Genomic DNA, 27,418 nt, shown 5'->3' with positions numbered 1-27,418 from the left:
GGTTATCGCTGAAAAGTATCTGAGTGTGTTGGAATCGAAATTTCATCCACTGCCTTTTAGCTTTAGGAAGGATTATTCCATCAGTGCTATTTGTTCAACCATAATCTGTATGTCCAATTATTTCTTAAGCAAAGCACCTGATAACTTTCATTCTTCTGAGTAAAATAAACAATGCAAAATGCTGTTTATGATAGTGCCAGAACTAAGCACGCTGTTGCTGTGCACCAGACATTAATATCCGCCTGCCAGTGCCACAGTTTTCTCTTTCCTTTTATTAAATCTGAATTTCTGCCCTTCTCCTTCCCTGCCTAGCAGAAGGTAACTGCTGGAGTTGCAGAGCACAGGATTCAGTTCCTCGTAGGTGTGACTGCTCATGTTTTCAGGGGATCCTTTGCCTAATGCAAGCCGCATCAGGACCCACGCTGTCATTTTGGTGTACCTTAAGCCCAGTTGTCAGATGGTAATGGTTGGAAACATGAACTGTCATAATGTGTTACCACCTGGAATACGTTCGCCTAATTAGCTGAAGGGCTGAAAATATAATTGGTGTATGTAGCAGCCTTGCCATCGTCTTGAGAGGTCTGTCTGGCTTTTCATACGTATTTCAAAGAAAAGAGCAAAGCTTTCTCTGTTGGAAGAATAACCTTTCTCCTTATGGCAGGGAGAGTGAAGGATTTTGGATGTTGCAAGTCAAAAGGACATTAGGGGTCCCTGCATTGTAGTAGTAACAAGGAAGCTGTGGATTGCACTGTGGGACACCACCAAGTTTTTCCTGATAAAGAAACTCCACCTGAGGTCCCTTGTTTACAAAGATCAGCGTTATTTGCACAGCATCAAAACTGAGTTAGTTCACTGCAGTGAGACAAGAGCAGACTGTAATATAAGGGTTTTTTTCCTTTACAAGTCCTGCAAATAGCACTGGCTGTGATAATAGAGACTGCCAATGTTTAGAAGTACTGTATTTCAGATCTGTGTTCACCGCCTTGCCCAGGCTTTTAGTTTCCCCATAATTATTACCCACACAACATTTGGCAACCAAACTGCTCATTCAAATGCTTATTTTGTATACTGTAAAGGTTCTGTTTTCTTTTTAACAAATATTTTATTTTTAAATTCCAAATAAAAACAACCAATGATGCTTAAAATAGATTTAAACAAACAACGGGCAAGAGAAGTCCTGGAGATGGTTGGAGATCTTTCTAGTCTTTTCTCTGTACTGGAAGAAGTGAAGTTGGTTTGCAGGTATTGTCTTGCTTGATCTAGCTGCAGTTTTTCTCCTAACATGGAAATCAGGCACCTAAGAAATAAGTATTTACAACAGGATTAAAAGAAATAAACCAAAAACTCAGCAAGGAAAAAAAATTGTTCTCTAAAGTTGAGAATGACCTGGTGATTGCGGTGTGGTACTGAATGCCTTAGGAGGAAATCTGAGTCAGTACCACAAGACAAATGGCAGATTCATTTTCTCAAGAATCAGGTATTAATTATCAAGTTCATTTAAGGTGGTGCAATCAAAGCTTTATGCTTGTTTTCCTGACTACTCACGTGCATATGCCACGTGACAAAACAGTACAATATTCAGATTCTGTTAGTGAATGTTGAATAAAGGAGTGAATATCTCATTTATTACTGAGAGAATGAAAATAACGTCATTTAATAGATGTAAATATATTAATTTTGCACAACCAGTTTGCAAACAGTCAGGAGAACTAGTGATTGTATTCCTAAGTGAGAAAAAACGGATAGCAAATATTTGTATCTAAAACCAGAGTATTACAACTCAGGTACAAAATATGCTTGCTATACCAAATCTCCGTGTCAAATAAAAAAAACACGTTATGCTTCAAGAAAACGATGGCTGTTTGGCTCATGTAGCCACTGTATATAATTCAGCGCCAGTTGGGCCCTACTGAAGTGCATGTGTGGAAGATTGCAAAACTCATCAGAGCTGGGATAGTGGCCTCAGATTTAGTAAGTCCAGCTGGGCGTGTAGCCATTGCAAAGACTTACTGAGCACAAACTGACTTTTCCTGTTGTGCTTGTGTTTTGCGCATTGAATCTGTTCTGCGTGAAAAACAAAGCAGTGTGTTAGTGTTACTGGAAATAGGCATAACTCCTGGTATGAATCCGTCAAAGCATTTTTAACGTGGGTCACTCCTTCACGTGCGGCATTCCCCCTAACTGAGGAGCAACGCTTTGTCTGTAATCTGTAAGTACTGTTTCATGTGCTTTCAGTTGTGCTGTACGTGTTTATGGCAGATTTGAGGTGCTCTGATGACAGATGGGTTTATAAGAATAAAGTGGATTCTTGCCTTGTTGCAAAAACGGTGATTCAGAGCTGTTTCAAGGGCTACACATGCAAGATGAGTATTTGCCTTTGATCTGCATTCATGCCATCTATTGACATTAGTGCAAGTCTGATTCAAGGACTGGGGGCAGATGTATTAACATGCCAAATGTTCATAATTGGCCTGTCCAGATAGTTGATTTTTTTTTCCAAGTATGGCAAATGAACTGCATAATAAAATAAAACAGAAAAGTAAAAAACACAGTTCAGATTATGCCAAATGTAAAGTTTTTCCTGTCTTGTTCCAAACACATTTTCACTCAGCCCAAAGTAAAAGATATTGCACCATTTTTCGCAGCTGATTAGAAAACAAAAGAAGGACATTCTTGTGTTCACAAAATCACCTGTGGTCATGCCCTTTGCTTTTTTTTCTTGGAGTTTCTTGATTTGTTTTCTCACCTAGAATATGGAAAACTTGCTTTCATTTCTCATACTCCTTGAGGGCTTATTTAAATTTGTATGTCACGCTGTTGACTTGAACCACAAAGCTAAAAGCTAGTCTGAAGTTGGGGAGTCTTCACAATCACCTGTTTCACTTTTATATACATAAACTCACTAGAGCAGCAACCAAGACTGAAGCATCTTGCTCGACAAGTGGGCATTCTTACAGTTGGTATTGAGAGCCAGATTAAATCCCGTGCTTTTCCTTTCTATTGACGTTTTTTATCTATAGTGGAACAGCTCCATCCATAATGGCTGAGAAGGGCTCGATATTAACTGTCCTATGGTATGAAGGTAGATGTTGGTGGCTGAAAATCCACTTGAGCAGAGGAGGGAACTGAAATGAAGACTGATAGCCAAGTGCCAGAGCTGGAGAGCTGTTGGGCAGACCAGAGATGCCCACCAGCAGCAGTTCTGTGAGCCAGGGCTTCCTTTTCCATCCCAGCAGAGTGATGCTGAAATGGGGTGGGTCACGGTCACATAGTGAAGGGGGATGTGCTTTTCAGAGAACTTACTGTCTGATTCAGTGCCCTGTTCACCGCTTTTCTAAGCAAACATAGCTGTCACATTAGTAATGTCTCAATGTTTTTTTCATCAGAAAAAAGGATGTTAATCACTGCTGAGATCTCCTACAGCGTTGCTTTTTAATAAAAAAACCAGGTTGAGGCAGCAGGCAGTAGGAGCCTTTTAGAGGACATACAAGGTATGTTAAAACTGTTTGGTATTTGGAAAAGTGTTAATGCAGAGGTTTTTCCCAAAATGTAGTGTGTGATTTTTTAAGACTGATAGGGATGCTCTGTGATAACACAGTTTAACATCCCATACAGGTCAGATATAGCTCCTCCAGTGCTTATTCTAGTTCTTTCTTTGTATTGCTCAGTTATTTGTTGTGAACTAGGTTAGCTCATGCTCTAAACATATTGATTGTTGCTGTCATAACCATGCAATTTAAAAGTTGTGGTGTTTTGGATGCTTAAAAGGAAAATTTGATGGTCAGAAGAAAAATAAATCATTCTTTCTGATTCTGATCCAGCTAGTGTACTTCATCTAATGTTTTCTTTTGATGGCAGAGATGCCTGTTTTGCAATAGTTTTTACTTTATTCTTTTGTCTTAGTGAGGTATATTAAGAGGGGCATTAAATGCCATATGTACTGAAATCTACTGGTTCTCATCAAAGGGATGCTATTATGGACATTTATCCTTAGGACTTTAAAAAGAAAGAGGCATATCTGATTCCACAGACCACATTTCAATGTTTTTTTGTTATGGAGATCTGTAAGCGATAGGACTGCTCATTACATCAGTTGACCAAATCACTAGCAGCTGTAGGTTGGAATAACCGTGTTTCAGTAGATCTTTATTAGTCCTCACCATCGGAGGATTTGGCTTTGTTTCTAAATATGCTAGTCTAAGAGGAGCTCTTTATTGCATATCCTGTAATATAGCGTATAACATGATGAGACCTGCATTAGGCTGGGTGAGTTAATAGGATTTTGGTCAACTCTGAAGTGTCAGTTTTGCTATAAATACAATGTGTTTGTAAAACAAGAGTATTGTGAGAATTACAAAAAATTACAGCTGAAGTCTTGACCAGTAACAGTTAAAAGCAGTCATTTTTAAGAAACGTGAGCCTACCACTTGAAGTGATCCCATTCAAACGCAGTTTTTCAGCTGTGCAGAATACGTACTTTTTCACCAGGTTTAAAGCATGGTATAGCTAAAGTCTCCACGCTTCCATTCTTTCTCCATCAGTCAGCAATTGGTCTGCTGAATGCAATAGTCTGGGGTAACAGGCTACATAATTTGGTATGGGATGGGGTTGAGTCAAGAGGAAGGTTTAAGGACCTCTTATTAGGGAAGAAAAATGAACTGGACAGTGGGACTGGTGCATGCCCTCCCAGTGAGCTGTACTGTCTCACTGTCACCAAAGGGGCCTGGCTCTCTCTCTCTTCTTTTTTTTCCCTTCTTTTTTCTTTTTTTTCTTTTCCTTTTTTTTTTTTTTTTTTAAGTCTCAATGTGGATTTCCTAACGTGAGAGAAATCACTTAATGAGTAGGAGGAGATAAAGGGGACATGTGAGAAAACCTCCTGCAGTGCCATTCATGCTGGTCACACTGAGTGCCTCTGTGAGGCACACGTGCTTTTGCTGGCAGTGCCTCAGGAGCCCAAGGGATTGATAGCCTATATCTGATCACTCACTTGAGGGCTGGGGTCTTACCTCTGGAATACTATGGAAATGAAATGTCTTATGCAAATAAGGGTTCAAGTACCATGCAAGAGCTACTACAACCCAAGATATCTTTGGAGAGGACCAGAGGCACCACAACAGTATCCTCATGCTGTTGTGGAAGAAAAACATTTTATCCCTCACTGCAGGAAGTGAGAAATAGAGCAAGCAGGCAGTCACTGTTTTTAGGTTAGAAACCACTGGATGGTTTGTAACTTCAAGCTGATGCACTGTACGTATGGTCCCATCAGTTAGTGGTTCTCAGCAAGCAGGAGGTTATGTGGTACTGACAGCTGTCTCAGTGCAGGAGGCTGTAGTTCTGTGTTTCTTTTTAAAACAAGCTGCTCCATGCCCCGCCAGCAGACAATGAGACATTTAGGTGAATCAGTCCTGCATGAAATACGACAAAGCAGCAAAGGATGTGCTACATAAACTGCTACCAATACAGGGCTGTTATGTCATCACTCTGCTTCTGTTATCATTTACTTAGTAAAAACTCTTTCCCATGGCTTTGTGTCTATTCTGGTGTGCAACCCCAGTTTGGTAAGCCTACGTGGTTAGGAGCATATCTGAGTCTGCTGTTGGAACATTCCACTTAGCTATTCAGGCTCAAAATGGAGTTAGATATCTCCATGTACTCAGGCCTCTAGCATTTGTTTTTACACGGTTTTACAAGATGACCTTTGTGTTTGACGTGGGGCAATATGAAAATGCCTAGTCAGTTCTTAGAGGCAGGGCCTATCACTTAACATCAACTCTTCTCCTGCAGGCAGGCAGTCTGCAGGATCTCACGATTTTAATTTTGAATGAATAGTGGAGATAGAATCTAAACTCTGTCTTATGAGGCTTCCCTGCTTTGGAAATGAAATGATGGGTGGTTCATAAGGGGGAGAGCTGAGTGCTCTCAGAGTTTGCAAATTTTGAGTGAAGGAATGTACTTATTGCCACTCAGCTGGATTAGTAATAAAGACATTAAATAAAACTGAATATCCCTCTTTGACATCCCTGTGGACATTTCCTTACAGCTGTGTCCATATGACACGACCACATCAGAACCATCTTGAACTAATATTGGTTCTTTTCTAATCAACTTTATAGAATTCTGTTGTTTTTTTTTTCAGTCAAATCCCTGTACTTTCTTCTTGTTACATTTCTTTTTTTTTTTTTTGTGCAAATGTTGTCATTCCTTCCTTGCAAAGTGTGGTATTTTCCCTGTAAAATGCTGGATGCACAGCTTCAACTAATGAAGGCAGTTTGTCCTTTTCAAAAATATTCTAGGAAGCAAAGTCATGGTAAGGGCATGGGAGAGGATCAGAAAACTTTTATTTATTTTTTCCAACAGTGCACCATTACATAGTCTAAGGTGATGATTAAAACATCTGTTGTGTGAGGTACAATAGCAGAAAGCAGAGAGCTATCTTACACATTTTCTTTGCGGCATTACTTGAAGATAGACCTTGACAGGCTTGAGAGGTGGGGCTATGGGAACCTCATGGAGTTCAGCAAGGCAAAGCGCAAGGTCCTACACCTGGTTCAGGGCAATCCCAAGCACAGGCTGGGTGGAGAATGCATTGAGAGCAGCCCTGAGGAGAAGGACCTAACGGTGTTGGTTGATGAGAAGCTCAACGTGAGATGTGCTTGCAGCCCAAAAAGCCAACTGTATCCTGGGCTGCATCAAGTATTGCTAGCATGTCGAGGGAGGTGATTCTCCCCCTCTATTCCACTCTTTGGAGACCCCACCTGGAGTACTATGTTCAGCTCTGGGGTCCCCACCATAAAAAGGGCTTGGACCTCTTGAAGCAAGTCCAGAGGATGGGCACAAGGCTGATCAGAGGGTTGGAGCACCTCTCTTATGAAGAAAGAATGAGAGAGGTGGGATTCAGTCTAGAGAAGAGAAGGCTTTGGGGAGACATTACAGCGGTTTTCCAGTACCTAAAGGGGGCCTACAGAAAAGCAGGAGAGGGACTCTTTGTCAAGGAGTGTAGTGATAGGACAAGGGGGGAATGGTTTTAACCTAAAAAAGGGGAAATTTACATTAGGTATAAGGGCACTGGTACAGGTTGCCCAGAGAAGCTGTGGATGCCCCATCCCTGAAGGTGTTCAAGGCCAGGCTGGATGGGGCTTTGGGCAACCTGGTCTGGTGGGAGGTGTCCGGGGGGTGGAATTGGATGGGTGGCAGGGGGGTGGAATTGGATGGTCTCTAAGGTCGCTTCCGACCTAAACCATTCTGTGATTACTGTGGGGGCATTTGGAGATGAATGAAGGCAAAATGAGCTGTCATGGTCAACTTTCACAGCCAGGATCATTTGGAAACCAGGATCTGTTGAAATGATTCAGGCCAGCTGACTTGTTGCTGTTTGTTTGTTTTTGCTGGAGGGAATTGCTTAACCCTCTGGCAATCCTTAGTGTTTCTGCTGGAGAAAGTGTGGGGGAAATCATTTGTGGTCTCTTATTCAGGGATCTTACAGCTTCTCGTTTGTGAAGCTCTGACTTCTGAGTTTTACTGCCAATTAAATCTTGGTTATTCACTCTTCAGAAGTCCAGTGTGGCTTGGATTTTTTAGAGGTAGTAAATCAAACTTTTACAAGGGTTGCTCAGATGTGATGAGCCTTGTTCCAGATCAGGATCAGTTATTCCGTTCTCAACAACCAATATATCTTATTTTACATATATTTTAAATCTGAATTCAGGTTTTGTTTCCCAAACTTCTTTTAGGGCAGAGTGCCAGTGTGTGTCTGTAGAATCTCTCCATCAATAGTCTGTATGACTCTCTTAAAACTTGTTTATTTTTCATTACCAGTAATCGTGGGGTTTCTCTCTGAAGGTACATGGCCCTTAGCACACCAGCTGTTCCTGTAATGGTGTGTTGGTCAATATCCTGCCCTTTCTCTCCACAGAGGGGAAGGAAGAAGTAGAGAATGAAGTTAGAATGGAAGAAGTTTTATATTGTTGCTTCCTTTAGAGATCCAAAAAGTGGATCCAGTATAAATTATATTGGTAGCAAGTTCCACACTTTGTTTCCAGTCTTCCCTCTGCACTCTAGCCAATGTTCCCAGGGCTGTTACATTGATAAGCTGTTCTTCCAGACTATCAGGATTCCTAGTCAGCTGCAAGATGAGGGCAGAACCCCACACCTTGTCAGGAATGTCCTCGTACAGTAACTCAACATGTTCATCCATGTCAAAGATACTGGCAACTTCATCAATTTCCATGCCCTCAAATGAGAGCGGATCTTGCGGCTGGTTGCATCTGTAGTTGCTTCCTTTTTAAAGACCCGTGGCTTCAGGTTTTAGCAAGCATATTCTGCCTTCATGGTGGATCCAAGCTCCCCTGCCAAAATAAAAGCACTGCAAAGCCACCTCATATCCTTCTTGATATTTCTCCTTGCCATGTGGCATACATTAAAAATAAGCAGCAATTAGTATGTAGTGACCATGGTTCAAGTTGTTGTCAGTGCTTCCATGTTCTTTCATTCTCCTTTCTCTCTGTTTCTGTGTGTCTGCTTTGTATTTCTTGCAGGCTTGTTGGGACTGGAAGTGTTTTCTTGTTTTGCATTTGCACCTTGTGTTGGGACGCACATCCCCATTGAATGGTAGACTTGCACAGGAATGGCCAGCTGGTGCTACCTGAGATGCATGCGGCTGGGACCAGCATGAGGCTGGACTGGTCAGAGACTGCTGAGTGAACCCAGCTCCATCCTCTAATGAAGTTCTGGGACCTCTATAAAATCAGTGTTTGTTCCCATCTTTGCCCTGCTCTGGAGTTGAGCCAATCCCACAACTGCAGTTCCTGTTGGATATTTTGGCTCTTAAGAGTTTTGGTTCAGTCATGTGAAGACCGTGGTGGGCAGGCAGTTCATAGGATCAGTCTTGTGCTGCAGAACCAGGGCCTTGAAGGTAAGTTCAGCAAAGATTTATTAAACTTGTTGAGCCTGCAAACTAAAAAGGTTAAATCTGGTTAGTTGAAGCAGACTGTCTGTTGAGTTGCCCATGTCTAAGCTAACAATAACAAGAAACAAGTTAAAATAACAAGTGTCTGTTTGGCTGCTGCCTGAAGTATGGAGGCGTCTAAGCTCAGTTTGAGATTTTGAAATTACCCCAATTTCTGCTTAAGTACCTGCTTGGAACTTACTCATGCAGGACATTAAACCACTTGTGTCTTCTTCAAGACCAAGAAAATACGCATTTCTCTGCCAAAGTCCTTTAAAGGAGCCTAATTCTGGGTGAGGTCAGGCCTTTTTTTTTCCTGCCTTTTGTGTATTTAAATCCAGTCTCCCAATTCCTTGGAGAAATTTCTAACCTTTAGACTGGAATAAGATTTCCATAACAGAATTCGTCAAGAGACCTCCCTCTCAATGAATAGGAGCTACTGTGCGGCCCAAGGTCATAGCATAACCCTTGCTATGAGAGAGAGTTTACTGTCTAAATAGATGAGATGCCAAACAAATGGTGGTGTTACAGAAGCACTGTGATTATCCTAGTGCCACAGCACGGACATTAAACCGATTGTGCAGAATGGGGGCTGGCTGTTTTTAAGTCCCTGTCATTGCTATAATCTCCAGCTCATCATCCGTCCTCTCTTTATCATAAAAACAAACCAGCTAGCCCAAAAGTCAATGGGTTCTCTGGGAGCTGGAGGCAGAGTTTGGAGTAGTGAACTCTGAAAATTGGAAGTCATCTAGTCAAGTTTCCTGGTAGAGCAAAAGATCTTTTGGATGTCAACAAAAGGTCTGGTTTTCCAGACCCTGCCTGGTACTTAACTTGCTGTGGTGTGCATCTGAGTGCTGTGTAGAAAATCGTGAATTCAAAGCAGTCTTACCTGTATGCATGGACAGCAGTACGTAAAGCTGTACAAAGTCATTGTGCTAGTGGCTGAAAGTTTCAGCTCTTGCAGGAGTGAGTTAAGCTTTAATGAAATCAGAGAAACTATATATATCATATATATATATATATATATGTATATCATATAAATCATGCATGGTAGTATGGTGCCACCTTGAACAGGTTTGAGGCTAAAAGAATGCTGTGGAGATAATGTTCGTAATTTTTATGGAAAAGATGCCCAATGAAATGCCCTAAAGGGGAACAGAAAAAAAAAGGTGAACTTCATGTAATTGTGCACACCACAGAGTTGAAACAATGTCTGCTTCTCTCTTTAATGCTGAGGGAATATGCTTTTCTGTGATTCTCAAGAGTGGTGTTTAAATATAAGGGTAGCTGTTTTGTTTAGGTTATTGTTCCACTGTGTCACATAGTGAGCAGCATTTTGTCACTTCCATTTAAAATGAAATTTGGGGTCAGAGATGTTAGTGGCCTTGTGGTATTGCAGGGGATTCCTCTGCTGTAACTCATGATCCTGTAACGGTTCTCTCTTTGGGGCTCACTTTCGACTTTCTCGTTTTGGTGATTTTTGGAAGTTCCAAATACCCCACCCAAAAAAAAAAAAAAAAAAAAAAAAAAAGGCAGTCATCCCTTGCTGTGTAACAGTCCTCAGAGGAGGCTGAGTGGTTGTGCTGACTGTGGTGGTGGCAGAGATGATGAACACCTCCAACTCCATACCTCTCCAACCTGTACCTCTTGAGTTAAGAGGAACTGGAGAGCAGCATCTTTAGAAAACAAGTCACTGACAATTAACAGATCATCACAGTCCAAATAGCTAGTCCTTGATGCTTTTCTTTGGAGGATCTTAACTGGTGGTCTGTCAGTGTTGGGATGGGGATTAGAGGCTAGGCCTAGACATACCTGCTTGTTCTCAGCCCGGGGTAAAGTGTGAATTCTAGAGGGGAGAAAAAGGCAGAGGTGCTAAACTTTACCACTCCATCCTAGCCATCTTTCTACACAGCTAGTGAAAACACACGTTTCAGCAGTTTTAAGTCCAAATTATACCTTCTGAATGGAAGTCCAAAGGATATAGTCTGAGTTGGTGAGGCGGTAGCAGAGGGGAGGTATGGTTGCCATTACAGCACTTGTTCCCCAGGTCCTTTAAAATTGCTTTGAAAAGAGCTTTTTTGGATGAAGAAAGAAAAAAGGTTATGATTACAAGAAGGGACAGAGCATACTTCATCTCTTATGCGGAAGGCTCCTTAGGGTCAAGAACAGGCAACTGGGTAAACACAGTTACAGTGTGAAGTTCAGGCTCTGCTCGTGTTTTTTCACCAGCCAGCTGAAGTGTCTGACCATGGGGTGCAGAGCACACAATCCTCTCTGGGATGGTGGAGATGGCACAAGGGTTCCTGCTCCACGTCAGTACCAGGAGTTGCTGAATTTCATAGAAGCATAAAGGTTGGAAAAGACCTCCAAGGTCATCTGGTCCAACCACTCCCCTACCACCAATGTCACCCACTAAACCATGTCCTTAAGCACCACGTCCAACCTGTCCTTAAACACCCCCAGGGACGGTGACTCCACCACCTCCCTGTGCAAGCTGTGAATTTAAGCTCTTTCCTCAGAGATCACGCTGCGGTTCCAGCTCTCAGAGCACAGGTGTAGCTCAGATGGTGACAAGCTGTGTGTGTAGGGGGAAAGACGAACAACAAGAATGGTAACAGGAGCAGGAAGAGGTTCCATTCTCTCATATCACTTACAAAATAATTGCCTCGATCTCAACACGACTTGCTTTCAAATCAAAACTTAAAATAAAACCCGGGATTGTCTTTTTCTATTGCTATTTCTGCCGCCTCCATGATTTGTGGGAGGCATTTCAGAAAGGCTCATATTAGCATTTTCATGTTACTTTTTTTTGCCCTCCTTCCCCCCCGTTGTGACAGTTCCTCAAAATAATGACTTGTCTGTGACGTTCAGAGTGACTTCTCTGGTGAGGTTTGCTCAAAAATGTATTATTGTTGTGGAAGGTGAGTTCAGTGTCTAGAGTAATATAATCAGAGCTCTCTCTGGTTCAGAGGCCGAATTAAATTTTACCTAGCCTTAGGCTGTTTTCTTTCACATCTGTCCTTTAGGGTGGCTCAATTACTGATTAAATAATTCCCTTACAGTATCTGGACCTGGAGAGCAATCTGCAGCAGGTATTGCTATCTTATCTGTGCGAAAAACAGTGTGGGCAAAATCACTGGTCAGACTGACAGGTGCTGTGAGGAGGAGGAAAAAAAAAAAAAAAACTAAACCCCAGCTTCAGCGCTGCCTTTTGTCATGGAGCACAACAGAAACTGAGCAGTGTCATAGGGCACACACTTCAGGCCCTAACTTGTTTGCTTGTTTTATTTTGGAGGATTTCAAATCAACCCTGAAGAAATGGAGCCTTTTGATGACCCATGAAGCTGTCTTGGCTGCGTGCCTGGGGTTAGAGTAAAGCTAAAAGTGCCTTATGGTACACACCAAAACTCCAGACTTTGGTGGTTCTGCAGGGATGCCAGATAAATAACTTCAGTGGGAATGGTCTTTTAATCAGTGTTTAAGGACTGTGAGATAGTGGGGGCTGTCTCTTGTGCAGTTTGTCGGGCTCTGCAGCCCGACAGTAGTAGACAGTAGCCCGACTGGAGTAGTAGACAGTAGCCCGACTGGAGTAGGCTCTCCAGCCTACTTTGTTGGGTTAGGGTCAGTTTGCAAAGTGCAATTTCTGTCCTCCTGTGCCATTGTGTTAGCAATAAAGCTGAGGGTGTGACAAAAGCAAGTCAAAAGGTTTGATCACTTTGGGTTATTGTTGTTTTTCTAACTTGAGGTTCCTTTGGAGTTGCTTCCCAGAACTCTGAGAAATTCATAAAAATGTTTGGCTTGTATTTTCACTTTAAATAAACTCCTTTCCATGGAGATGTGCAAATCATTACATTGTGCCTTAAAGGAAAGGAGGGTAGTAATGAAGCTAATCTAAGTGTTTCATGTATGTGAGAAAGTAATTTTGTGGTGCATGCAAGTTGTAATTTTAAGAAAAAGGAATGCTCAGTATTTGTAATCACTGACATTTAAATAAGTGGTAGGCTAATTTTTGTAATCAGCTTTAAATACACGGTGAACTAAGGACAAATTCATTTCTACAACTTCGGCAACCTCTGAGTAGTTACCAGGAGACACCCTGACCCACTTCTTTTCTCTGTGACGATCATATCTTAATTTTTAATTTTAACTTGTCCATGTGTCATTGTGTGTAGGGGAGGAATATATTCAACTTGTGTTATTCTGTGCAAAAAGGAAGTTTCAGGAGCTCTATAGCCTGTATAGAGAGCTGCCAGTCCTAAGGGCATTCTACAAATCTGCTTGAGAAGCAAACAGGATCTGGGACCCAAAGCATGGAAGCAAAAACCCTAGTGAGAATTCAGTCTGAAGTAAAATCTTCCCCAGATCAATACCATGTGCTGAGAGCTGGAGGCTTCACATGGAAGACAAGTGCCTTTGTGCTGGTGGACACCAGAAGAGATCTTGGCCAGCCAGCTGCTGCTGATCAGAAGTCTGTGCTCAAGGTCCTCTGTATGAAAGCTGTGCCTTTTCCAAGTGCCTTGCACACCAACTCAAGAAAAAGCTGGTAGACTGGCTACAGTATTTATATGGCCTATCTGTATATCTCTATAACTTTTCACAAGTAGACACAGTGAAGACAGTAAATTGCAGGGCATATTAACCACTCCTGACTGAGTTGTAGTAACTTGGAGGGTTGGCCAAGGACCATGGCATGGACTTTGTCTTGTAAGATATTTCTAACCTCAAGAAGAAGCAACCATTAACATAGGTTTCAGGTTGGTTTTTGTTTGTTTAAAAATATTTCCCCAATCCCAAGCAAATCTTTGGTTGGTGTCGAGGAGTTTGTAGGTGACTTTCCAAGGAGAGTCTGCTGTTGACTTACAGTTGACTTACTGGACTTCACCAAGAGAAAATTTGGAGATTTCCTTAGCTAGAGTGTACCAGTAGTTAGTAGCTTTTTAGAGTAGCTTAATTAACTATTAATTCATAATATTCGTAACTCTTAATTATTAATTCATAATAGTTTGTAAATGTAAGGAAGGATCTGTCATGGCTTGAAAATGTTAGGCAGATCTGAAAATAGGAGTTTGATCTCAGGGGCAATATTGAGAGCTAGAATCCACTCTGCTGGCACAGCAAGAGCAAGCAAGGCTGAGGTGAGAAGTGATAACTGCACGATGGCATAATTAAAGCCATACATCAGTGCTTGTTCATTATTAAATGATCAGAAGAGATTTTGGAGCAAGCATGGGAAAACAGAATCATTCTGCATTATCTGCTTTTGGCACTTGTGAATAAATGACCTTTTCAAAAGGAGATGAGTAAATGTCTTGAAAACACTTTGCGGTTTCTTTGATTCCAGATATAAAAATACTTAGAGGATAACAAGAATTTCCATGACTTGCATGACCAAATGATGTTTTGAAGGGAGCATTAGTTTTTTTTGGTCACACTTTTATCACATTATCTTGTGAGTATATGTTGCTTTCTGACAAGGTTTCTTTTACTATCTTCACAGGTCAGAGCTCTCACAATAGTTCAGAAAGTAGAAATAGAAATCTTTCAGAAGATATAAATGTCTTAGAGCAAAGGCAGTGGACTGATGCTTAGGTGACAAGGGGTCTATTTCTGACTACTTGCAGAATGTGAGATTAGCATGGTGTGCAAAGGGATGCTGCATTTAGTTCAACATAGGCAAAGTGAGGATAATAATTCATATTTCCCTTCTCTTTTTCAATTAAGCATTTCTGAGCAGGTATTTTCTCTTCGTGTTTTTATAAATTCTGCTCTGGGGTTCTTACCTAGCCACCGCTTCTGGGTACTGCTACAGTATTCTGCTTCTGAATGTAGGAGCCCAAGATCATCACCATCTGAAACTTTTCTAGTTTTCTCCAGCCGTTTTTCATTCTTAAACCCAGTGTGTATATAGACACATTTCTTAAAATACAGCTGCTGGTGGGGAAAATGCAAAAGTTGCTTACTGAAGTTTGTATTTTTTACCAAAAGGACTCTCTTTGATGTCTGTATGCTTAATGAATCTGTCTGAGAATTTCATTGCTTATGGCTATTCATAATAAATTAATGAGTAATTAGAACTGTTATTAGGAAAAAAATGTGGGATTTTAGCCTTTGGAAAATGTAGTGCTCATTTTACCTTCTGCAAGATTAGAATTTATCTAAATGTGAAGGCTGTCATTGCTTATTTCATTATTGCTTTGATTCCAAATCTAGAGGTAGATGTAAAATTGGTGTGACAAAGTGGATAAACTGGCCACTAAATTTCATTGTATGTATGTCGATGCCTTTTCATAGTCACGTGTTATTTGAGGTGTGTGTTTGCAGTATAGTTTGAAACCATAACTGGGCATTCTGCTGTTTAACAGTAACTTATGAAAATACACTAGCATGACATTTTTTTTAATGTTATTTTGGATGTAATTTTTTAAAATACCTTACCAAGCTGGTTTCTCAAAAAAAAATTTCTTTTTTTGAATTTGCTGTAAGTATGTTGTGCTTAAATTTTGATGCTTTATTGAAAAGATCTTTATAGTGCATTTACTGCAGAAGGCAGCATCCTGGGAACTGTTTTCATTTTCCCTCTAATGCTTTTATTAAAACTTCCCATTAGAAAATGTTTGAAAACCTTTTCTGAGACAGAGAAACCACTTCCTCCCTCCCCCCGATCTTCCTACCCTCCACCCCACTTTTTTGTTGCTGTTTGGAAGGGATAAGCAGTTGAGGTAGTAAAGTGTCTGTCACACGTGAAATTCCACTAAGGTTTGCTTGAGTGTGATTAACCTTTTAAAGTTGTTTTTTCCATGTTTTTCTTACCCATTGTCCCTTCCTACAAACATTTTGGAAAGCAAATGACTTCGCACTCAGGCATGCTCTTAAGTTATCACCTGTACAAATGTTTGCAGGACCCAGACTAATATATGTTCCCAGGCTGACTGGATTTGACAAGTTTCAGAGATGCAATCCTTCTCAACAAAGTTGTCAATCTCTGAGAATCCAAAACATTCAAGAGTGAAATGGAGGAGAATTAGCTCCGGCCCAAGTATATTAATAACCGCCATCTAAATCCCTCAAGAGCATCTTCCCGGCTGCATTTTGGTGTTCTTCCAATATAGGTGTTAGCCCATCTCTTCTGAATAAAAAGTTATTATATTGACTTCTCACAGGTTTTATCTTATACTGTGCCTTTTTAATTGAAGTTAGGGTTGATGGCTATATGAGAAATGCTATGCTGTCCTTTCTGCTGTCTACAGGAAAGGAATAGGTGCGGAAAAGGTCATTTTTATAGCTGACATGTTGTAGGGCTTCTTGTCTGACCAATTTGGTCTCTTCTGGAGGTGCTCACAGTCTTCATCTGTCTGTTTTCTTCAGATGCTCATATGGTGCGGGCTGGGAATGGGGCAGAGAAGGCTCTGCACAAGCTGCTGCATGGTCCTGCATTGCACTGGGCAGTGTGCAGCCCGTGCACAAATCTCTTCCTCTTGGAGCTCCTCGCTCATATCTCCGTCTCTTTAATCTCCCATTCCCTATTGCCCACCCTGGGTTCTTAAAAACATGGGTCAAGAAACTCTTTTGGAAAAAAATGAGGTTTGTGAGAAAGACTTTAAATTTGTCTTGTGATTATTTTGGGGGGCCTTTAGGGATGACCTTTACCAGATTCTCTGAAAAATTAAAGTTAGAAACCCGCCATAAAGACAGGATTGGGCTTTTGATGAATACTGAATATTGTAAAAGCTTCAATTAAATCCTAGTCATTAACCTTCTCAAACATTACAAAATAAACAACAGAATGCTTTTGGCCAAATATTTACAATACTGTCTTGTATTGTATCTGTACAGCTCAGATCTTTTCCTTTGCTAAGTCTGCATAAGACCTAAGGAGAGTATTTTCACTAAGCTGAAAAACACGATGTTGGCTGGAGGAACTGCTGGATGTAATGTAAAGTATCAATCAAGTGGGGTAAAATGCTCAGAAGTGTTCTGTGTTGGAAAAACATACTCACTTTAAATTCATGTAACGAACAGTGCCTTATCTTTTATGTTACCGTAAATACAACCTAAGTTATTCTCATGATATGCAGTGCTTTTTTTAATTAAAAAAAAGATACATCTCATGTAAGTTATGCCGACAAATAAGGATACATATGCATACGTATATGTATATATGTGTGTGTATGTACAAGTTTCTAAACGTACATATAAACAATAAAAGCAATGGTAACACAACATTTTAATATAAATACAAATTTTGTAATGAATTCTTACTGGCTTCTGTTTTCTTAAAAGGGATGAAATGCAGAACGAATCTTCCAGCACCCAGAATGCCCTGATGTGCCCAAATTCCCATTAGTAACAAACTCTAACAGGTAACAATTGTGTTCTCAAATGCCAGCTTGATTACCAGCACTTGCATAATTGCATTGACTTTCATGGTTTTATTCATATAGCTAAGTATATGCCTTAATTTGCAGAATTGGAACAGCTACATCTTTAGTTTTGGTAAGGTCATTTCCACCTCTGCTAATTGCATATGAAAGGTGTCAGCACATTTCTAAGTGACTTCTGATCACAGGAGACACTAACATAGGTGAGAGAGGCAGGGTAAGTTCCCGATTATATTTTGCTGCTTGTATTCTGAATCAGTAGCACTGGGAAGACTGTTTCATGAGAAAGGCTGTTTGCCAAAACATTTCTCGTATATGTCAATTGTCACATATGAGGCCTGTTTTTACCCGAGTTATAACTGAGGATGAATTTACTTGATTTGAATGAACAGTCTTTGGACTGTACTTTACAAATTAGCATCTCGAATACATGATTTAAGAGCTGCTAACTTAGGGAAACAAATGCTCATACTGGTAAAAGTTAACATTTAAAAAAGAAACCACACACCTTCCAGGCTATATGAATTCCCTTAAAATTCTTTTATAACTTAAAAAATACCCCCCTTCCCATTTAAACAAAGGTGACCAAAAAGGGAAAAATTAGTGCAACAACAGGCAGGTGAAGACTAAAATGTCTGCAAAAATTAGTCTCTTTGTTGGCATAGGTCCTGTTTCCAGGGGTATTTCTCTGCTAATTGTGTATTTGATGATGATTATGCGTGATTTTTTTATGATCTTGTGACAAAATGTAATATTCCAGGCAGCTCCTGAAGCATACACTTAATCAATGTTTATTAATTTATTTTGGAAATAACACCACCAACTTTAACCTGAGAATTACCTAGAGAAAAATAATTCCACTTTGCTTGTTCATCAGCACAATTTGCCTAACATTTTTCGTGACGGTTTAGATGATGATTCACAGGTCACTCGTGGTTCACTGGGCTCACTTGTTTGCAATTTCACTTCGAAACTCCAAAGCCAACTACTGGTTCCTGAGAGGACATCTGATTTTCATGCATTAAGCATAAAACTCAAATGTACATGAAGGAAAACATGCTACTTAACAGTATTCATTTCCTGTTGATTACTTTTGATGGATGACTTTGCTTGTATGCCACAATGCCTAAGTAGAAATTACACAGCATGGGGGAAAATAACTGAGGGATTGGGGCAGGGGTGGAGAAACCAGCAGTCAGCTGAAAAGTGATAGCTTTATAATGAAGGTTTTTTTAGTTATAGAAACAGCAATGAATTTCTCAGTTACTTCCTTTTTGTGCAGCTGAAGAACACACAACTGTGATACATATGTATTCTTTAAACAGCAGTCTTCAAGTTAAATCTGATCACTGGAATTCTGTTAGGGACTCACTTTGGCATCCAAATTAGTGTGTGTAAATTATGCATGCATGAGCACAAGAAATAATTTTGTGTTCGTAACAGCCAATTGTACATTCAGACGAATGTTTGCATGCGTAGTCACCCATTTGGAATCAGGCCCAAACTAAATTAGAATTAATACCATGGGCTAGTTCCAGGATTTAGCTCTCGATCTGTTTATAATAATGTAATATACAGTAAAAATATCCACCTCGGCAGAGTGCATCCTGCAGAGGCTGTTGTAGCTGAAAATTCTTGTAGCTGCAACAATTGTATACCATCAGGTAAACATGTACACGGGAGATAAGAGGTTGGTACATCAAGTAGAACCGTCATCAACGTAAATTTGGTGCATGTGTAATGCGAAGGAACAGGCTGGGCTGCGTAACAGAGAATAGACAGAGATGCCCCAAGCACCTCTTCTTTTCAACCTCCTCTGCGCCATGCTGTGTGAGCAAGGGCTGTGCAAATTAGATGGACTGTTTCCAGGAGACAGCCACTTCTGTCCAAAGCCCCTGAGCTGACAGCATGCACTTTAAAAGTAATAATGGCTGCCAGCCACCGCGGGCCCCAGGGGATGGGATCCTGACCTGCTGCACAGCGTTCAACATGCACGCCTGATGTCTTGTGTCAAGTTAAGTGGCCTGGTCTGAGGTGCAGTGCTGGAGGAGAGGGGGCAAAAACCCAGTCTTCTGGCTTAAAGCCTTGTGGACGTTGCATCCCTTTCATACTGAGCATCTTCCACTGCTTGGACTGTCTCGTGAACAAGGGAACCATCCCCAGGGTCCTTCCTGTCCCCGCCAGTTGTGCTGAGATGGGTGTGCTCACCAGTCTCGGTTTCAGCTGATGAGGTGTTTGGACTCAGAACAGCCTCCCCAAAGCAGAGGTGTAACTTTATTTTCTGTGAGTGGAAGACAGTTCCAGCCATGCTTTCAGAGCAGACCATGGACAATTTCAAACTTTTTTATTGCCAGAAGAGGAAAGAGCACTCAGCTGTCCTAAAAAGATGATTCGGTGCTATGAAAGGAGTACCAAAAGAAGAGAAGAATAAAAGGAAGCAACGAAGTGATCGTAAATAATGAGTTTTATTAAGAAAAAAGGGTTAGCTCCTGCTTGTTTCAATGCAAAGAATTGTGAATCTGATTTTATTTATTTATTGTATATTAATTATATATATATATTGCATATTAATTAGTGTTATATAGGGTCAGATGACTCTGCATGAAGTCTTGGCATCAGATGGAATACTGATCCTGTTATCTTAGCTACTAATGTGACCCAAAAATTAGTATAATTAAAGTTTTTTTTTAATCAATTTTTTTAATGCAGATGTTAACCTGCAAAACTGATCTGTATGTTTATAAGAAAATCTCAGAGGCTTCCTGATGGCACCGCAGGTGTGTTATATATAGAAGTGATCTTAAGCAGGTCGAGGGAGAGCACAAGAGAAAATCAATCAGTTCCTCTGCAGAAAAATAAAATAAATTCACAACATATTTGCTTATTGTTTTGAGGTAAGACTGTCCTTTAAATTCCCAGGGTTACAGAAATGATAAAATGTATTCAAGTAAATAACTTGTTTTGGAAAAGATTACTTATCCTTAGAAATCGTTTTGTTACTTAGCCCTTTATTCTGAATCCACTATGGAAATATGGATATGGAAAGCAGAAATAGAAACATTCTCTTACATCCTTCTCTAATGTCTATTTGTCTGAGAGAGCTTGTCACTTAATTTTTATTCTTAAAAAAAATATATATCAACAGCTCTCACACTTACAGAAGTAAAACTTGGCTTTGATTTTGTATTTTTATTTTTTTAATTTAATCTACTGCTGCTTTTTATAGGGCAAAACTCAAGGGGAAGCAAGGTGTAATTAATGGGGCCAATGTTTCACCCTTGAAGAAGTTAACAGCAAATTATAATCAATTTCAGCAGTACAGGAATTTCACACTATTATTTCCTAGGTCTTATTAAAAATAAAACAACATAATCAATTGGAAGTAACTGTTTTTCATCCAGGTCATGTATTTAAGACTGTCTGAGATACTTTGAGAAGGTGAAACGCTGCTGGTCTGACCCTGTTTAGATGGGAATTATCTAAATGGCCTGGTTTTAAAGACGCGCTTCATCTTGCTCTTTCCATTTAGAAAATGATGCATGGCAAAAAGTGGGAGGTTAGTGGTCCAGGTAGGACATACTGGTCTGTTTGCTGTTGTCCTTGTGGCCAGGTTTCTATGAAAATAAGCTTCCACTTCCCCCCCCGGTGAATGTGTCCTCTGCTCCAACTCTGTCTACTTGAGAAACAGCATTTGCCTTCTTCAGTGGCCTTTTGTAAAGCCTAGTGCTTCTGTCTGCCTGCCTGATTCATTATGCTATTTATCACTTTTATCGAGTATAAAAATCTCTTTCGCTTATAGCGAACTTGAAATGCCGTGCAAGTGGACTGCCAGATAAATTAGTGATTATTTGTGTCCAGCAATCATTGTGGCTTTACGTTTTATCTGTGTATCAGTATCACTCAAGTATCCCCTTGCTGAGATACTGAGCTTGCTGGTAGCTCCAGAGCTGGCACCGGTTGCCTGCTTTTCCCCAAGGTCCCCTGGATCATTCCTCAACAGAGTTTTGCTGAGGTCGGTCCCCAGGGCATTTTGTGCAGGGAAAGATGGAGCCAACCAGTTACCAGAAGTAATACTTCTGGTTTGGGACTTCTTATTTTTCTTTTTTTATCCAAGGAGGAAAAAAGCTTTTCAATTTTTTCCTTTTATATCTTCCTTTAGCAACTGGGTCTGTGAACATTGCTTTGAAGAAGTGAATGGTGTGATTCTAAATACAACTCTGCAAGATGCTGTTACGTTAACCTTTGCCTGTGTGTTCATAAGGAAGCAAATAAAACTTTAGCATAGCTAGGCCCAGAGCTTGCAAAATCCTTTTAGGTAGTGGATTCGGCCCCCAAATATAATCTCTTTACTGTAACTTCCATCTTCTGCACGGAACTATCCAAAAAACAAACAAACAAACAAACAAAACAAAACAAAACAAAACAAACAAAAAAGGACCTTTAATACAGTAATAAATTTGTTTCTTTGGTGTGGAAAACGCCAGTTTGCTGTTATAGCATGTGGTTATATCTGTAGTAAAAAGAGAATGAGATGGGGGCACAGGGTGATTCCACTGAAATAATAAGGATGCTGAGCCTTGTCCAGTGAGCAGGGTTAGTGTTGTGGCTGCGAGGCTGTGTACCTTTAGGATATCCAGTGGTTTAGAAATGAGCTAAAGGGTCTAGCACTTATCTGTTACAGAAGTTTGTTATTGCTGGGATTGCTGCTTTCTTTCTTTCTTTCTTTCTTTTTTTTCCCTCTTTTTTGACAATTAGATGTAAGCTGTAGTTTGCAGATATTTTTATTTATATGGTCATTACACCGAACAATTGGGAGAAGATGCTTCTGGTGCTGCTAACAGATAATTGGATGTTTCCGTGTCACAATTCATCAGATAAGTTGAGGAGATTGCCAGCTCCAGAGATGTCCAACAGCAGCTTGTTATACTTGAAGCTTGCTGCTTTGCAGACACGGGCTTTAGTGGCTTGTTGCAGTCAGAGACGAGTAATGGCATTTAGGCAGTGCTAAATAAAGTTTTCTGTCTTGTACCTTTTCCTGCTATAAGTCTAATAGCTTTAACATCCTACTCAAATACGAAATATAGTAGTTTACTGCATAGCTGTCATGTGTTCTATTTTTTTTCAACTCGCTTTATTCCCCCATCTCTACTTTCTGGTTTGGCAAAAAGATGCTTCTAGACAGACCCTGAAATTGCACTTGCAAGTACAAGGTTTTAGAGGCATCAGGATAAGGGATGCAAATACTGACCCTTCACTCATGCCTGGTTCTTTGGAAGATGGGTCTGGCTTCCTTGTGCCTGATATTTGCAGCTCTTTCAGTGGTGAACTTCATTTGGTAAGCATTAATCCAACTGCATGTGTTAGTATTCCACTGATCCTTCAGGACGGCAGTTCAGACCCGACTTCATTTCACAAGTGGCTGACGGACTGTGTTAAACTGTTTTTCTACTTAAGTCGGTGTACTGCCAAGTATCCACATCACCAGGAAAATCACAATTGTCAGAGAGAGACTGAAGACTTGAGGCCAGGGCCTTCAACCAGTTGTTAATTATAGTCTATTGGAGCCAGTGGAGCGATGAGGAATTACTCCGTCTGAAGAAGTGGTGTTGTACACAGTTCAACCTGGTCAAACAAAATGTTTTCTATTAAGGCAAGCGCTGAGTCCCGGTGTCAGAGCTGTGGGAAGAGTTTAGCTGCTGCTGGTCTTGCAACTGTGTCCCACAGTAGGCAGGAGTCTTTTGTGCCTGGTTGTTGGACTGCTGATCCCTGCCATCAGCATGACATTTGCTTAACAAGAAAAACTGAAAAGTAGCGAAATATATATATGGACTGCTTCTCCTGCAAAATGTCACTGCTAACCAAAATATTAGGTGCAAGTGGGTGGATGCCTCATTTCACCACATATAAGAGGATAACTAAAGCTGAGGATAAAGAAACACATCACCCCTAATGCACTTCCTTTTGGTACAATGACGCCAACTTTCTTTAGTTTTCATTGTCTACAGCCACAGCATTATATAACAGCTAAATGTTTGGTGAATTGCCTGGAAAAATCTGTAGGAGAGAGGAGGAGTTGCTGAGGAGCCCCATTTTCCAGAGGCTCACCAAAGCAAGGTGAATTTTGTTCTCTTTCATAACTTGATCCCGACATTCCTGCAATGCTTGTCCCCTTTTCAGTAAATCTTCACAGCCTCTTGTTGTCCTTACCTGCCTGGCAGGCAGATGAAACACTGCATCATCCTATTTCCATTGCCTCTTTCAGGTGGGCTCAGTTTGTCCTGAGACCACAGCTTCCTACAGTAGTTGTTCTCTTCAGATTCTGTTCATCTGAAGCTCTTGGTGGGTAGGTGGGTGTCTCTGAGATTTCACCTTGTTGGAAGCAGAAATCATGTATTTTGTTCCATGTTCATATGTCTCCTTGCTACATGGAGGGCCTTGGTTCAGGACCTTGCTTCTATACTACAACTTAATGTATCAGCATTTATAATAGCAGTCAGATTTTTAATAATGTCAGCTGTTGGTTACTGCTGCTACTACCCGATTCCTTCGAAGGCTGGCTTGCAAACTGAGAACAACATGGTAGATTTACAGATTAGCAGATGGAGGATCTCACCTGAAAAGGCCATGCAGTTGTTATCTTTTTAATTTCTTTGGTATGGAGCAATCAGAGGTTTCATTGTACATTAATATGTACAGATTTTATGCATTACTTTACTTGAAAATCTAGAGTGCTTTCCACGACAGATGTAGCTCTGATTTTGAGCCAGTTTTCAAGACAATTGAGGTTTGTCTCTGTGCAATTAAAATCCTCAATTAACATATTAATTCTTTTTCCTAATGACATTACTTTTTTTTTCTTTTTGTCTACTGAAGGAAAAAGAAAATGACTAATTTTTATACTGGTTTGTGAGATATTTAGCTAATTTGCACATGATAATTTGTAAAGATCTGTCTTGCAGTCACAACACTGAGCATTTATTCTAAGGGATTTTATATATTTCTTGCTGTAGCTAAATGCATTGTAATAGTGACTTCATATAGCGAGCATAATTAGCAAAATTGAAAAATACAAGATTTTTTGGTACATTTTTATTTGTTGAGACAGAAGGAACAAACACTTCCAGCATAAGTACTGCTTCCTTCTTTTCTCTGATCTTTATAGAAAATAAAAAATAAAAAACCTTTCAAATATCAGACTATCTGAGAAGGTTAAAAAAAAAAAGTCATTCTGATCTCTTAAATGTCATTCTGATCCCTTTAATGCAAAGATGATGCTTAAAGCATTCAGCAGGCAACTGTTAATTAATGGCATATTGGGACTGATGCAGGGGGCAAGGGCAAATGAAGTAGTGGAGGAACAGAAGAGTGCATCTGCAGAGGAGAAAAAAGCGTGCCTGCTTTTCTGTTATTGTTAACAGAACTGTTAATATTGTTGGTAGAGAAAAGCGTATCTTCTGTTAGCATGGCTGTGGTGCTCCGTCTCTGTATGAGCTGGTGGCTCAATATTTGGGGAGCGGTGCTAGACGAAGCCCTGTGCAAGTGGCATGGAGCCTACGGGGACCTGAGCACAAGCCTTCGCTGATGCCAGGAACAAACTGTTGACCACTGGGAGAAATAATTTTTCAGCCTTGAATGGGTTTTCCTGCAAAGACTGCATTGTTATTAGGCAGCACTGCACATCATGCCTGGAGATCATTTGTGCTAATTACTATACAAACTGCCTCAAGGCACTAAGCAGTTCACAGGCTAAGTGCAAGCAATATAGAAAGATATTAAAAATAAATAAAAGCACAGCAGCAGGAGGCAATGATACAGTGGAAATGGAATTGTGTATGGGTAGCTGTGTGAACATGTATGTGGATATGTAAAACATGGATTTTAGTTGCTTGCACGTCAACTTTAACATGATCAGAGGTTTATCTTTTGGTTTCCTAAACAAGTTGCTGCAAAAAAAGTGTTTCTGAGTAGACATTTGAAGCAAGATGCCGGGTACCAGCAGGGTGTGGGTCTTACAGTCATGTCAGGAAGGGCATGGTATGCATTAAAGAAGATGTTAATCAGCCTGTATGATGAGCAGAGCCATCCAGAAGCTACCCTGCCACTGCTTAAGAGGCAGGGGTGGGGGTCAAGCATCGGCTGTAGGGATTAGCAACTGCTTCTGTGCAGGAAGGGACAAAGCAGGAGGAAATGAAAAGTGGAGGAGGAGAAGGGAAGATACTGTTACAGCAGAGACAAAGGAGATAAACCTGGAAGGAGTGGTGCTGAGGTGCAGCTGGGCTTGTCTGATTTGGATAGCAAACAAGAAACCTTAATGTTAAGTGATGGGTGATGAAAGAGAAGGTGTTAGAAGAGTTGAGGGAGATGAAAACAGAAATCAGGAGAGGGAGTAAACACTGACTGAATAAACTTGAATTCCCCAGGGTTTTCAGAAGGAGAAATAGGTTAGGAAAACTCCACTGCCTGGGGGGACTCTCCTCCTCGCTTGTCACTTTTCTAATGTCATGCAGAGAGCTCAGAAGAAACCACTCATCTCCTGGGGATGCTGGAGTGATTTTGTTGAAAACTTGTATTGTTCCCAACAGGGAAATGAAGGGGTGCTCAGGCTTGCATGTGGTCCTGGCACACAAATAGCCAATCTCCTGTAGTCTCTAGTCACTGTTCCTCTAACCTCCTTAGCACACAGGCTCAAATCCTGGTAGTACTGATTTTCCAGGCTCTTGAGAGTGTGTGTTTGTTTGTGCCTTTACTGAAATAAGTGCTTTTTAGACTTTTATTTCAATAGCAACTGGCCGACCCCGTCGTGGACTGAGAAGGGGAGGGTAAATGCTGCACTGAATGCCACACGAAAACCAAACAAAAGTGCCAGGAAATGTGCAATCTAAATGTAAAGATGGGAATTCATAGGTGAACAAGGACAGACAAAGAAATACAGAAAACCGTGTTTTATCTGAGTGATGTTCTGTGTGATCACAGGCTCTCCAGTGTACTTTAAGAACACTCCAACCCTAATTACACTTCTGAAGCACTTATTTAACAGAGAAGTCCCCCTGAGTAAATCTATTGATATGTAAGATAGCACTTTTGCTGTTTATTGCTATTAAAGCTGGAGCGTGCAGCCCCGCGTGCAGTGTACACACCTGTGGGTGGGCAGGGCCCTGGCCCTGGGTTGCACCCCGCTGCCCTACACTGCGTAGGCCTCAAATGGGGACTGAGTGTGCCTGGGGCCTTTCTCAGTCCTGCCACAAACTCTGAGCGATGCTTGCTTTCTGGCCTGAAGGCGTGAAGGCATCCCAACACGGCCTGCCACATTAAGTGCAAAAAAATGCTTTCTGTGCCTTTCAGAGTGGGAGTGGGACTGTGTGTTTTTCATGCTGCCTATGTATAATGAAATTTCCCTTTCTGAAAGTTGCCTAAGAATCTGGTTAGGAAGAGAACCATGCTTTTCTCCCAAATCACGATAAGCAGAGACTTAGCACAGAAGAGTTTTTCAAAAAACACCAGGATGTCATTCAGCCTTTCCTGGCAACATTGCATATATGTGTGTACGTGCTGGTGCCCTAAAGAAGCGCTGGCATCAGTCACCTTAGCAGTGTCATTGCGAACATCCTGGCAGAGATGGGGAAAGCACCGTACGTACCTTGCACTAGGTTGCCTTACTATTGCTTCTGGTACTGAAATGTAAGCAGCCTTGGTATGTTTGTGTCTCATTTCTTGTCAGGAAAGCAAAGTGACTGGGTTATGTTATAAAAAAATCCTACAGAATACTACTTTTTCCCATGGGCAAAGCTATTAAGTCTCAAATGAGTTTCCATGTGGCTAAAAAAAAAGTACATGGTGACAATGGTTTTGAGAGGCAGTCCTGGTTATTTGGAAGAGTTTTTGTGCCACGTCTACTCCTCATGGACAACTGAAAACAGTGTGCATGGATAAAGTTCGCTGAGATTGTTTCCAAAGAGGGCTTCATCCAACTGTGCGATAACCCCATTTTATTTCCAATGTAAATAGACTGTTTCAGTAAAAGCAAAGGCCACCAAACTGTAGGCAGTTGGTAAATTTGGGACTGAAATGAATTATGTACATGAGATTTAGTGTCTTC

The 27,418-nt window shown here is 40.8% G+C and overlaps 1 protein-coding gene across 10 annotated transcripts in view; it reads left to right on the top strand.

Moving 5' to 3' along the window:
* Positions 1-27,418, top strand: part of HECW1 (HECT, C2 and WW domain containing E3 ubiquitin protein ligase 1) — a 266,693-nt gene that overhangs the window by 31,900 nt on the left and 207,375 nt on the right. The window contains exon 1 of one of the 10 annotated variants that reach the window (XM_040548238.1): positions 17,237-17,304. The exons of 8 other annotated variants lie outside the window; for them this stretch is intronic. The gene's annotated coding sequence lies outside the window, so the exon portion shown is untranslated. Of the gene's footprint in view, positions 1-17,236; positions 17,305-27,418 lie in introns of those variants that run through there. One more of the 10 variants, XM_040548241.1, reaches the window with a different exon arrangement.

This window comes from Cygnus olor, chromosome 2, assembly GCF_009769625.2.
Source record: "Cygnus olor isolate bCygOlo1 chromosome 2, bCygOlo1.pri.v2, whole genome shotgun sequence".
Classification (NCBI taxonomy): Eukaryota; Metazoa; Chordata; class Aves; order Anseriformes; family Anatidae; genus Cygnus; species Cygnus olor.
Note: the sequence above shows the minus strand (reverse complement) of the source record. Positions and strands in the feature narration are given on the sequence as shown.